This window comes from Nanorana parkeri, unplaced genomic scaffold (genome assembly GCF_000935625.1).
Source record: "Nanorana parkeri isolate BGI_ZX_2015 unplaced genomic scaffold, ASM93562v1 scaffold200, whole genome shotgun sequence".
Taxonomy (NCBI): domain Eukaryota; kingdom Metazoa; phylum Chordata; class Amphibia; order Anura; family Dicroglossidae; genus Nanorana; species Nanorana parkeri.
Genome location: NW_017306468.1, coordinates 1,314,579 through 1,329,192, shown reverse-complemented (window position 1 = coordinate 1,329,192; position 14,614 = coordinate 1,314,579). Strand labels below are relative to the sequence as shown.

At 40.4% G+C, this 14,614-nt stretch overlaps 1 long non-coding RNA gene across 1 annotated transcript in view; it reads left to right on the top strand.

Moving 5' to 3' along the window:
- The window catches only part of LOC108786279, a 45,424-nt gene extending 36,418 nt beyond the window's left edge, over positions 1-9,006 (top strand). Inside the window, exon 3 of the long non-coding RNA XR_001941188.1 lies at positions 8,914-9,006. This is a non-coding gene — a long non-coding RNA (uncharacterized LOC108786279). The remainder of the gene's footprint in view (positions 1-8,913) is intronic.
- Positions 9,007-14,614: the final 5,608 nt, after the last annotated feature.

The window sequence follows — 14,614 nt, the reverse complement described above, 5'->3', positions numbered from 1 at the left end:
GCCATTTGTTCTCCTGCCTGGGATCAATGCTAAACAGACATTCAAATAACTGTGATGCAGTCCTGACCACATGATTGTTATATGAAAGAAAACTAAAGGATTTATTAATCACTCTTTATTTTTATTGTACATTCCGGGACACAGGATAGTGTTCTAAAACAATTGGTTCTACTGCACCTTCCGGATAATTGTGCACTAGCAAAGCAAAGTTGTAGGTATATAACCCCTTCCACTCCCAGCATGCCTCGGTTTTTTGCTTGGGTCCTTAGGCAAACTGACATCTCTCGGAGAAGCAAATCGTTTTTATCTATTATCAAGACTTTTTTTCATCAATAATTGTGTCTGCAGAGCCAGTGAAGCACGCATCTTCTTGGAGATTTGGGGTCAGCCTGTATTTAGTGCTCATCTGTGCACATAGTGCAGTGCATTGAGTTGGCCATTCTACAGGTCCCAGGCAGAGGTCCACCTGTCTTGTGGAACTCAGTCCCTGAAGATCTCTTAGGGGTATGCCTATCAGATAAGTAAAGATTAGTGCATAGGGCTTGTCCCTAACACGCTGTCTATCTGCCTGGGGGCATCTGCAGAAATGAAAATAGCTGCACTAAGTAAGGGCTTTTGTCCTTTAGTAGCCCAGGCAATCTGCTCCGGCCCCCTAGGGGTTTAACTGCAGAGCGCCAGCTGCGACACATTTACTTGCTGGCAGGGTGGTGGTGGAAGATTTCTGTTGAATTTGGAGCCGCTTTAGCCAGGGTGCTGTCACTGAGCCTGTGCCACCCTCTCCTAGGTGGGGCTCACTGCACATTTTTGTGCCATTTTGGAATACTTGTGAGGCTCAGTCTCTCATTCCTTCTCACCTGCAACCCTCTGGGATATTTCTTCTGCCTTCATAGTCACAGTCGGCATTAACCACTTCTGCCCTTAGAGAATTCTGATGAGGTGAGGCCATAGGGGTCCTGCCAACTCACATTTGGCTATATTAAAAAAAAAAATTAAAAATCAGCTGGTGTCTGCAGCATTTCCCTGAGGGTTTTGATGATGAAAGTCCAGACCACTACCCCCAACCCAAGTTGCAGCCATCTATAGGGGCCTCCTTAACCTCTTCTGGCATGGCCCACTCCTATTGCATGTTGAGCGAGGAATATTGTACTATCCTGTTGTAAACCTAGCCATTTCCTATCTCAGCAAGACCCTGTTGAGGATATCTGGGTGTTTTAAAGACCTTGTGGTAAACAATTGGAAGCCATTTTAAAAGTTTTGTGCTCCCGTGTAGACCCTGCTGTCTGGTTGAAGGTCGTGTCTCAGTATTCTGGTTCTATACTGATGGATCCTTTTTTCCTCCTAACATCTGGAGCTTCTGCCTGTGGCCCTGTGCTGCTGTGTCTATATGATAGCAGAGACAGTCCGCCAAAATGTCCAAAAATAGGCCTCACTTTAGTGCATATGTGGAAAAACCTTTTGGCATAAATGTTGATCTGTGGATCTCTAGTGCAAGAAGCGTGTCTTGAGGATGCCTTTCTCAACTCCTTTTTGGCAAATCATGAGGGTATATAGTACCATTTGTGCCCCCCAAAAAAGGAGGCGAAAACTCTGAAGGCTTAAACATCTGCTCCTGAAACAAACGAGAACAACAAAAAAGAAAATGTTTCTTTCAAGCAAGTCCAGGGCCAAGCTGGGAGCCCTGTTCCGCTATAAGCCCTGGACCCCCAAATCCATTTAATTCAGAGGGGGCATCCCCACTTTTAGACATTTGTTCTCAGGACATTTCAGACGCTTGGGTCTGGAATGTTGTCTCTGGAGGCTACAAACTAAAATTTAGATCCTTGATCCAGAGTCTAAAATATTGAAGGTATACTCAATCCTTCAGCAGTAACCGCTCATCTCTCTTCCCCTCCGCTCTGGCTGTGGTATGTCCCTTGTATGAAATGTGAGGATGTCAGTGGGGCTTAGACCACCGAAGCCTGGGGGAGAAGAGGCTACGGGGACCTGTCTAGCAGCCAGATGAGATCGAAGATGGGGTGTGTATATTTATTATTCGACCCTAGACCAAAGCAAGCACCTAATTGCACGTTAATTTGTAATTTGCCCGGCGTTGTTCTTTAATATGCCAATAATTTGGTGTCTATCTCCTTTTCTTGGTGATTTTTTTTTTTTTCTTAATATTTAACTTGGAATAAATCCTGACTTGCTTAGCCAAGAACCAGCCAAGGTAACTTGCTACTAATTGGCATGTGAATTTTGAGGAGTTTATAGTGGCAGTGTTTGGTAGTAATAGTAATGCCAAGTTTGGATTGCTCCCTTGGCACTCCTGGATGCTGTGCACCTCAACGTATAACATTGCCCCAGCCTTTTTTTAGACACAAGACAAGTCTAGGCTCCAAGTCTTTTATATGTTTGTTACATTTCCACAGATTTAAATATACAGCATGCACTGTTTGCTTTAGGTGCTAGTTATGCTTCAGCTAGAGGTTTATATATGCTCGGAAGTGTACACTAGTCCAGTGGCCCTTTTTAAATGGGTACACATGCAGTGTAATTTGTTGGTTTAACAACATTGTAATATTTCAGAACGTGTCAGTAGAACCATTAGCTAACACATTAACCAGAATTAAAATGTAACTACACAACATACTTACAAGAAATTGTATCGCCAGCTCTTCACCAGTTGAGTGATTGATCCAGGGAATTAACCTGATTGCCATTTATGGTGCCTGACAGAGGGGGTTAAGTTGGCAGCTGTCTCACAGGGATTTGTTTTTGCTATGCTGTTGATAATCACCACTTCAAGCTATAAGAATAGGATGAACTTGATTGTGGTGTGTGTGTGTGTGTGTGTGTGTGTGTTTTTTTCTTTTCTTTCTTTTACCTTGCTATATTGTATACCTGTGTAAACAAGCAGCCCTACATTTCCAGTTCTAGCTGATTTTCTTGTCCGAGTCTATGTGCAAAGTGCAGTAACCATAGCAACCAATCATTATTCATCACTACTGATTTGACTCCAGTAAGACTTGAATGGTTGCTATGCATTACTGCGCTGTGTACATTGTACTTCTCACTGGTTTTTTGATTATTGAAAAAGTTGACAACTTTTTCAATAATCGATTATAATCGATTATGTCGATTAGTTGTTGCAGCCCTAGTTTTAATAGGCCCGATTTGTCTATATATCTCATATTTTTAAACCACCAAACGTAAAACCCAGTAGCCAAGCGTGGACTGTGTAAGTGAAGTGTCCCAAAGGACAAGTGGGAATTTCTGGGATAGAGCATTCTACTTCCCATGTTCCGTTTTCTATTTCAGGCAATAATGTGAGAATAAACAAATAGCTGCAGTACAAACAAATTGATCTTTTTGGTCTTCTCAAATGTTTGGGTATAGAATAAGCACTGTAGCCTTTTATTGCTAATTTGTTGTCCTGCTGTGCTTTTCAGTAGTGTTAAAACCTGTGTCCCCTGGATATTTTTTTATGGCTTGATGTCCAAGTTTACTCTCTGAATATTTCACATTTTTTCTTCACATTTTTACAATACAGGGTGCTACAACTTAATTTATTATTAGATATTAACATTTTACTTGGTGTTTCCAAGATCTGCAATCATGGGTATTCGGTAAAGCAAGCTGTTCTTTCAATATCCAGCATTGCTTGCAGTCCTTGGGCTGTTTCTGATATCCTACTGAGTGATGGGCATCTTAGGCAAGGTTGTCACTAGTGCACGGAGAGGTTTTAAAATTTCCCCATGAGAAGGGCCAATCTTTCTGACTTCTATGGAAAAGAGTGAAGGATTTGTAACATAGATCAACACCTGCATTATCTTTGCTTTGTTTCTATATAAATGCATGTTGATGTATCTTGCATAGAATTTCATACTTCAGGATTAGGATTTTAAGTTATACTTGTATATTTTAGTGACCTACATTCATATGTTTAGCTCAGTGTTTTAGTTTTTAAATGTTTAATGCTGTACTTGTAGTTACCTTTCTGATGAGTTTTGGGTTGCAGATTCTGCTGGCGATTCTGTAATCCGTTTCAGTACGGATTAGTTATAATGTTTTTCTATCCTGTCTCTGTTAATTTGCTAGTCTGTGCTCAATACCATATGGAGCAGCCAGAACAATGGAATTATGTTCCATACTTCTCCAAGACTGAACCTGTGTTTATATTGCACATTTTAAATCTCTTTATCTTTAAAGCAGGAGACCATAATGCCCTCCCAAAGCTTCTTCATGGCACAAACTGTAAACCTGCTTCACTGCCATTTTTAGTTTGCAAGTTGTTCTTAGAATTGTTGTATGCCTTTTAAGATTATTGCTTATTTCTAATGTTTATTTTTTGCCATGTTTCTCTTTCCTTTCATTTTCTGCCCTTCAGACACAACATTAAGTGAGAAGATGCCTTGGCAAATTAAGGCCTCGTTCACACCATCCTGAGTACGTTGCGGCCTGATTTGTGGCCGGAACGCACTGGATCGCATTGAGGCCCACTCAGTTTTTTTATGGGGCGGGAGGGGGCGTGTCGCTGCATTGAAGTGAATGGCACCTCTGGCCGCAATGCGATCGGCCACACGGGAACGCCAGCTACATCAATGCCTGCGGTCCGGTCAGAAAAAATGCTGCAAGCACTATTTTTTCTGACCGGACGCAGGCATTGATGTGCCTTGCGTGCTCATGCGGTGCCGTTCACTTCAATGAACCGCCACGCCCCCTCCTAGCCACAATTGGGCCAGAACGCACTGAGGATGGTGTGAACAAGGCCTGACGGAAATGCTATTTTTAAATAGTTGTCACTGAAACAGTGTCCCCCATTGGATGATTTCCTCTCTGTTCCCATACTGGTGAATTTTAGATTTTCCCACACTTTTGGCTCCAGTAATAGTGGTCAACAGGACAAATAGTATGGGTAAATCTCCCTAGCTGGGACACAGATGGCAATAAAAACATGGCAAAAGTTCTGATCCCTCAATAGTATGTGTGTGTGTATGTGTGTGTGTATATATATATATACACCCCAGCAGTAATTGATCTCCTACGGCGAAGTCCAGCACAGCAGTTGCATGGTATTCGGTGGCTATATTTGAAGTGACATGTTATCTGTGCCATTTTTCCTAATCCAAATTTTAAATCTTAATAGCCTGCATTAATCTGCAATGGCCCAGGGCAGAGAAAGCGTGTTTCCCAAATTTGTTATACATTTTTTAGGCCTTTTTTTATTTTCACCACTTTTTAACTATTGTGTTTCTTAAGTATCTGGTCTGCCAAGAAATGTGGCTCAGATTGTTACAATACAATTAGCAGGAGCAGATGGCCTTCAATCCACTTGGAAAGCTTTCAGCCTGTTTCCCGAAGTTTGAAGGCCATAGGTTTGGCTTGTTTGTTTAAACCTATATTCCATCTGTTTGAGAGAGCAGAAACTTCCCTAACACACTTCTGTAAATTTAGAACTTTATTTAAAACCTATAGGGAATACAATGGTTTATTCTAGTTTATTCACAAACATTAATTATTTTGGGACCCAATAATTTCCATGGATGCATTCTACACCTGTTATGAAATCCATGTACTATTACAGTTGATCAGCGTGCACCTTTTCCTAGTTATCTGCTACATGTAGTTATCTGTTAAATGCTCAGCTGGACTTTGATCCCTAGAAAAACAAAACAAAGGTTAAATAGGAATCTGTGCGGGACCAAATGCAATGTTCTGTAGTACAAATAAGTCCGCAGTACTTATCAGTTTTAAACGGCAAATCCAGGAAACCATTTGTGATACTTAGAAAAGTAAATTTTGTACATATGCATCTTATATATACATAATTCTATGTATTGTAGAAAGCAGGAATAGGAAGGCAATTGACCTCCTAGCTTTTGTGTGTTTTTAGAACTCCTCTTACACTTATTTTACAGCAACTGGGATGTTTTCTGTAGCTCTTGGCATTGTGGTAGTTTACTGTATTTTTTCACTTGTATTTTTTAAACTGTAATATCTTAAATATCTTATATCTTTTAACTTGTTACTTAGGGTAGAACATTTTGTTTGCTTTTTATTGCTGTCAACCCTGTCACCAGGGCAGGAAAGAAATGGAAAATCTCTGTAACTAAAACACAAGTTCTCCAGTTCTGATCCACTGCCACCTACAGAAATGTTACCTCTTCGGCGGCATCCCCGGCAGTCCTTTTTTTTTGTTTACTGATAAGAAAGGTAAATTCCCTCCTTAGGTCCCAGTTTGAGTTAACTGGTTTGGTACTCCATACTGTGTTGGTGGTAACTCTGATCTGTGAAACCATGTCAGAATGAATTAAATGTCTTTTAAAAGAATCCTTCCACCTCTGGGGAGGCTTATGGAACAGTTGGAGCAGAGGTCTGGAGCCTTGTGCTTCAACTGTAATGGTTTACTACTAGCCTTCATGTCTCCCTTTATTCCATTGGCCTTTATTCCATTTTAAGGCCAGCCAGGTAAATGTGACAAAAGGAGTCTATAGCCACCTGCTGGCCCGTAATGTAAATATGTACCTGAAAAAAAAATGTAGGCCTTAACATCATAAAGTATATAGACTACACAACACATTACTGTAAAAATGTTCTTCAAGACGAGATATAATTGTGTAACAGTGTAGAATAAAATAGAACACACAGTACTCATTTGCAGGAGCCCACATTTATGCCGTGTGAGAAAATTGGCTTCCTTACATGTATGATGCAATAAATAATTGCATCATCATCATAGCCATGACTAGAATAAAAGCAGTGTATACACATCTTAAAAGCCCAGTATTTACTCTTGTGAGCATTCCTTGTCTTTAGATGTGGCACTGATGCCATCATTTTAATAGTGGTGTTATATGTACAGAATGAGCAGCTTGTCTCACCAGCATTTCCTCAAATTGCAGGCTAAACCTGTAAAAGGAATGCTCATGTTAGCAGATTTTGTACATTCATGTGCAACTTGCAGAAATACATCCCCTGCAAACCTTTCTCCTCTATAGCTCTTTAGTGCATCTTGATCCGTGGCAGCTGCTTTTTTCCTCCTCCAGGGGATTTAGTGCTGAAAAGCAATAATTATGTGGAGTCCAATCAATTGTAAAACTTATGGATGTCATTTAGTTATTTTTAACTATGTACAGGCAGAATGAGCCTGATGTTCATGGTGGCTACACATACTGTATGTAGAATGATTCATGTGTTGTTTCAGTCGGCCCTCTTGTTATTTAATAAAAGAAATGAACAACAGTAGTTAGATAAAGATATGCTGAGTGTTTTAGGTCTCTGATTCTTCTGTTTATAACACTGTGTGTAAGCTTGATGCTTTAAATATATTTGGCTTGCATATACCCTAAAAGGCAAAGCAACCTGATCTGTATGGTTGTTTTACACTTAAGCTGTGCTGCCCCGCATATTAAATCCACAGGTTTCATTTTTGTCTGTATGAATCATGTATGCATGTGTTTTATTTATACATCTGATGTGTGTGTATATAATTTCTTTATATAATCTCCTTTTTATCTATTCGTAGTGGTCATAAAAGCATACTGCACACTGTTCATTAGTGTGTGAGGTATATATGTTTTTACTTTAATATTTCTTGTTAGGCACTCCGTTGTTCTTCTCAATTTGTATTACCTTAGTAGAGTTTCCAGTTCATAAAAACATATTTTGCTTTATTTATTTGGTGTGTGTGTGTGTGTGTGTGTGTGTGTGTGTGTGTGTGTGTGGTTAAAAAAAATAAAAAGTGTGTTTTTTATATATATGTATATTCGGGCTGCAACTAACCGTTATTTTAATAATCGATTAGTTGGCAGGTCAACTAATCGGATAAAAAAAAATACCGTCCTTTATTTAAAGCACACAAGTGGAGTTTTACAAACCAAAATGTATTTCAAAATAAAACTGCGTGCACGCTCTTTTGTAATCGCACCACACTGGATTGCACGGCATTGCAGTACCACACGTTCCAGTGTGGGCAATCACACTGCAGGTTGGGAGTGCGTTTGATGTGCCATTGAAATGAATGGCACTGCATTGCACAATTCCGCAGCAGAATTTCTCTGGCCAAAACCAAAAATTCTTTCTTTCCCAACATTTTCTTTAAAATTTTTTCTGTATTATTTTAGACATTTTAATTAGTTTCATTGATTTTAAATCTGAATTGAAAAAATCTGAGCCAATATAATAAAATAACCAACCTTTTATTTCAAATAACACCAAAATGTAGACAATCGTTGTTTTTTTTAAATCTGTAGGTGTACTCTGCTTGTGTTTCTGTTAGTGTGTGCATGGTCGCAGAGGACTTTTAATCTTCTTTTTTTGGGTATTTTTAATTTCACTTTAACTTTTTCTTTCAAGCCCCCTATGTGATGGCACACTGGAGGTGACAGGTTCTCTTTAAGGTGATATTAGGGGTCTTTTAGACCCCTAGTGTCACCTTTCCACTTAACTGGGGAATGACAGCTGCCTACTGAGGCAGCTGAATGTAAATGCAGCATGCAGTGGCTTGAATCAATAGCCAGCCTGCTATTGGCTATTATACCCGCCTGCTGTCAACTAGCAGAGGCGGGCCCATAGGAGAAAGTTCTCCTTCAGGTCCTCCTCTGCTAATTGACAGCAGGCTGTGGGCAGGTGCAATAGCAAACCTGGCTTTTGCAATTCAAAATAGCTAATAGCAGGCTGGCTATTTCTCCCAGCCGCTAGTTGGGGAATATGACGCCAGCTTTCTACCACTGGCAGAAGAGGGGTTGCAAGAGACGCAGCACAAGTACGGGGGAGTGACAGAGGCATCTGTTTGTTTTTATTATGCATGCACTTCTTGCATAATAAAGCATTATAAATACCACTAAGAACACTGATGTTTTGTGGGCTTTTATGGTTGTTTTTGGTTTTAATTGTTTCAGAAAAATGATGTAGATTTGTTTTTTTTGTTTTTAGATCTCATCCCTGCAGTGATTCTTTCACTACGATTCACAGAAGTGGGTCCAGCACATGTATTGAAATGGATAGATCATTTACGCATTCATCTGTTCAAGGTTAGTTTCTCTTAGATTTGTTTTTGTTCACAAATCTGCATACAAATGTATTAAATAAATAATATGGGTTGCCTGTAGCAACAAGCCAAACTCTTAACTGCCATAATTATAGTCCATGTGCAGTATGTGTTTTATGTACATCTAAGATGTAATTAACTTTGTATTTTTTAATATTGCATTGGGTGTTGAAGGTTATTAGCCTTCCCAGTCCTCTGTGGACTACAGAATATCTCTGCCTGTGTTGTGGAGATGAGAGGGAGGTGTTTGTAGTCCAAGGCAGGAGAGCAGTCTAAGGTGACACACTTCTTAATGGATATAGTACAGTGCATGAGCATTGTCATCCTAGGATAGGAAATATGTTGCTGGCAGTATTCGGCAGGTGAAAATAAAGGGAAAGAAGGCCTGAACAAAGAAAACTAATGCAGTCCACACATATAATGGTAGACTGCAATACATTCTGTTTTTGACTTGGGCTCAGATACACTTTAAGGATTCAAATAAATCAAATCAGTCAACTGCAGGTAGAACAGATTATTTTTTTTAAAAACCTTTGTTTATTGGTTCGGTCTGTCAGACCCGAAGCAGACCTAAGCGATCCGGGATCACGCGGTCCTGCACAATGCAGGCTGCGATTGCCACACAGCCCCATCGATTTCAATGGGGTGACATCCGTGCGGCAATCGCAGAAAAAACGTACATGTTTTTTTTTTTGCGATACACAACGCTGTTTTAATGGCACCCACAGCGCGATGGGTGCACACCTATCTGACTCCTGGCCCGCGCGGCAATCGTGTACAATTCCGCGCGGGCCAGGATTTGGCTAGGCGTGCACCGATCACGCTGTGGGTGCCATTAAAACAGCGTTGTGTATCTGAGGTGTCGCTTAGGTGTGCACCGGCCCTCAATGTTGATGGACCGTGAGCTACTGTTCATAAGAAGGTGAAGTTTCATTTTTTTTTTTTTTGGTTTTAGACCTTTTTAGAACTTCTGTCTTCTCCAAGGCTTCACATGATTTTCCCCATTTAGACTGGGCATGGAAGTTATGTAAAAAGTTATCATAAAAAAGACACGGGTTTAAACTTGAGCGTGTTGCGTTATGATAATAATCATTAACCACCTCCGGGCCGGCCGTAGTAAAAAAACGGCCACCCCGAGCTCTCTAGATCTGAGTGGGCGTCTTTAGACGTCCGCTCAGAGACGGCCCCTCGCGCGCGGGAAACGGCTGAAATGTAAATAGCTCCCCCCCCCCCCCCAAATTTAAAGTTACACCATAAAAAAGAATAAAAAAACAAAATTTTTTTTAAAAGTCCCCACCCATACATGCATGCATGCAAACATGCGTCGGGGGCGCATACATGCAAAAAAGACGATTGGGTAAATAAAAATGAATATCCTCTATTTCCCATGTGCAGCGGGTGTCATTCTAAGCAAGTCATATATATTAGTTGAAGCATATTGTAGCAGTTGCTGTTAGAACAAAACCTGCATCTGTCACAGGTGAGGGCCATACTCCTTCCCCTTCTGTGATCAGATATAATGACGTCTTGTGTATTAGCACAGTTTTCCGAATAACATACAGGCAGTGCTGTTATTGCTCATTAGGAAACCAACGTATTTTGCAATAAAGGTTCTACATAGGGGTGCACCGATACCGTTTTTTTGGTATTGAGTACGAATACCAAAATAGTTTTTTTTTCTTTACTCACCGATACTCGATACTGGAAGTCCCATCAAGGAAGTCGGCGGCGCCCGATAATTCACCGCCTGCTTTCTGATAAGCCGGGAAGCCGTCTCCATGCTCCCTCGTCACCGGGTGATAAGGAAGCATGGATCCGGCTTTTTGGCCAATCAGGAAGCCAGGGGGCGGGTAATGATCCACTGCCCGGCTCCTTGATTGGTCGGGAAGCCGGCTCTATGCTCCCTTGTCACCAAGTGACGAGGAAGCATGGAGCAGGCTTTCAGGCCATTCAGGAAGGCGGACGGTAATGACTCTTATTGCCCCGGCTTCTTGATTGGCCGGGAAGCTGCCAAACAAGGAGCTGGGGGGCGAGTCATTACCCGCCCCCCAGCTTCCTGATGAGCTGGGAAGCCAGCTCCATGCTCCCTGGTGCTGAGGTAGCATGGAGCTGGCTTCCCGGCCTACTGGACAGCCGTGCAGTGTGTACGTTCTGGTATCGGAATATGCATTAGGAGCATTCGGTGCATCCCTAGTCTTATACATATAATTGTAAATATTCAAAAACAGTTTATACATGTGTAGTGTTCTAACCATATCAATATACTGTATAATGGTTTCCTTTTAAAGAAGAACAGTTCTGAATTTTCAAAGTTATCACTTTACGATATTACACTATTATGTTTAGTTGTGTGGTATTATACAGGAGTGTTATATTTGATCTGTATTGCTACTATATATTTTATGTACATAACAGTGGACACAAAGTATTCTTTTTCAGTATGTTAGGTGTTGCAGTCAGCATTTGCAGTAAATAACTGCAGTAAGAATTTAGAATTTTGGGGAGATGTATGTATTGTATTCCTGAAAGTATGTAATGTGAGCTAGAAAGGGTTCGCACAGCTTTCAGCCAAATGTTATTTGCAGAGCTGTCCACAGAATTTCACTAGGAGTGGCATTAGACTCAACTTTTGTACTGTGCGTCTAAACCATAAACAGGAACTAGGAACTCCAATCTGTGTTTTGCACTTCTAACAAGAGCCTAGAAAATTCACAAATGCTCACAAACGGGGTCTTTCACAAACGTTAGCCAGTAGAAAATCAAAACAATGGGGAAAATTGCAAAAATGGTGTGGCCAGCTGAGGTTAAAAATGTTCTGAAGGGTTAAAAGAGAACTATGGCCAAACCCTTTTTTTGGGGGGATGAGGGGAGTGTCTTTTACTAATGTACTCCTGTGACTCAGTCAGCATATAATCAGGAGATTGTTCCCATTTTTCTGTAGAATGTATGCATAAGGTGGCTGTAGAACTTTTATAATGCACGTGTGACAAAACCATTGTCTACTGTGCAGTATAAAAGTTTGTTGATTTTTGTTACTTCAGGCCAATTTTTTTTTTTTTTTTTTAAATCCACTCTTGTGGATTTTATAAACTGGTAATGAGAAAGTTTGCATAGCTCACAATCAGGCTCTGGTATTCACATAGCACATTTTTTAACAATGTGCAAATGTAACCCTACTATTTTTTTCTTTTAAGTCCAATGTGTAAAATCTAAAGTCTGATGGATTGGCAACAGTGATTGCACTATGGCTTTTTAGATGAGGCTTATTTGTGTTTTGTACACTGTTGCAATCAATGTAGGTAATTAAGATGGAAGCAGCATTAAAATGTTTTATCTGGTATACTAGCAGCTGTTGGGTCTTAGGGATATAATCACATTAATGCTCACATTAAGAGGGCATGCTACTATACACTCTGATTAGAGGGGGTTTAGGGAAGGCTGACATGTTGGTATTTACCTACCTGCCCGCAACTATTCACTAACAATCATTATTGTCTGTATGAAGACATTTAAACAAAAAACAAGTGCCAACATATTGTATGTAAATAGTTTGTATATATGTGTTTTACATGAACAAAAAGCTAAGCATTGTAAGTACCCCTATCCTTTATTAAATGGTTTGTCTCAACTTTCTAACTACCTCTTTCACTGGACAGGTCAGTCTGTTAAAGGAAGTTGAAGACTAATAGACTTACTGCCCAAAAAAGGAAACTATACAGCCACCAAATCAAAGGACTGTTACGTATACATTTGTATTTTTGCGTTTCGGTTTAAATACGGTTTAACATCCCTAAACAGGCAGCTTAACAATAATGGTGCCTATTGGCACAGGCCTACTAGTCTTGGTTTAAATGTATCTAAACCTAAAATATATGTATGTGTGTATAGAAAGAGAGATATTTACAGTGATGGATGGCTAAGAGGGGATCCTAAACTTTTACTCGTGTCTCAGGCCTGGTTCACACCTGTACGTTTTGTAGCGCGTTCAACGCTCTACGAACACTCTACAAAACGCTCAAACATGAAAATCCCATTGTTTTCTATGGGTATGGTTCACACCTTGCCGTATTTCAGCCCGTCTGAACGCGCCACAAGACGGCCTACGCCTGAAACGGTACATGAGCTTCTTTGCAGCGTTTTTGTTGCGCGTTTCCATTGGGATACAGCCAAGTAGCCCTCGGAAACGCGCATTTATTGCGTTTCTTTTTTACCGCGAATCGCTGTAAAAACGCGCGTCACGAAACGCGCATATTCGATACGCCTAGGTGTGAACAGAGCCTTAAGGTCAAGCAGCATCAGTGGAGAGGCGATGTGGAGGGGATGCCAGGTAGTTCAATCTTGAGTAACACTGACCTCTAACCTCTACATAGAGACCTATGGCAAGGACTGGAAACAAATCAGAGAGAGAGATTGCAGCATACCAGTCCTTTTAGATTTTTAGATGTAGTAGCTGCTACAGCTAAATCCACATATAAGGGCTGGTAAGTAACGTATTAGAATTTTATTGGGTGTAGATATTCTTTAAGCTGGTATTCGTTCAAGGTGCTCTCTAATCAAAGCTGGAAAATTTGTTTTTAAATGCATTTAGGGGACAAAGCCTACTTGCCCTGGACATAACTTTTTCATCCATGCAGAGCTGTTGTGTAAAGAAAAAATGTTCCCAGCTATAAATAGATTCAAACCTATCTATGGACTTTTGGCTGGGACTGTGATTCGGGAAGCATTGTATTACAATTCCAGTGACCCAAGACTTTTAGAACATTACACTTCCAATAACCCTGTGAGGGTCTCTTGTTGGTGCACTGTATTGCAGAGAACCCACATGGTAAACTGAACTTTTTGGTTTTAGCACATCGGCAGTGTGTGCCGGGTAGCATTAGCAGTTCTCACTTGTCAGAAGTTCCCCTTAAGTTATTGTATCAAAGTTGATCTGTAGAGTTCACAGGTTTCCTTTTGAACCTGTTGTTAATGCCCAACAAAAAATTACATCTGCAACACATCCGTATTCTAACACATTTTGCTTAAAATCAATTGATGTTCTCCATGCAAGGCAGATGGAGAATGCTGAATCCCTCCCCTGATCGAGAGCCTCTACTAATCTTCAGAAAGAGGACAGACTGGTTAGATGCAATATTTAAGGAAATATAGATGCAAGTAAAGGTAAAGCGTGAAGTCCCTTTTTATTAAAAGGAAGTTAGCACTTTTATTTTTCCTGGTAGTTTGCAATTGAATACAGTTCTGCTTTTAATAGGCATACGATGTGAAACATGAAAGCATCAAACCTTCTTAATGGTAAACTGTTATACGTAGTGTTTGGTTTAAAGCTAAGTAAAGGTGTCCACCACTTTATAATGTGTATATTGGGTAATTGAAGACCTAGAGAGGATATGGCTGTTGACCAACTGGAGGTCTTTTTGTAATGAAACTTGTTGCTTTTGAAATGGCCGTATGTGTCCAGAAGGCTTGCAATGTTGCCTTTTCTACACCACTTTATCTTCAAGCAATCTAAAGGGAAAACAGCATTGTGCATCACATTTTGAACACAAGTTTGTAGGATGAAACATTATGAAAGGATAATGATTTGCA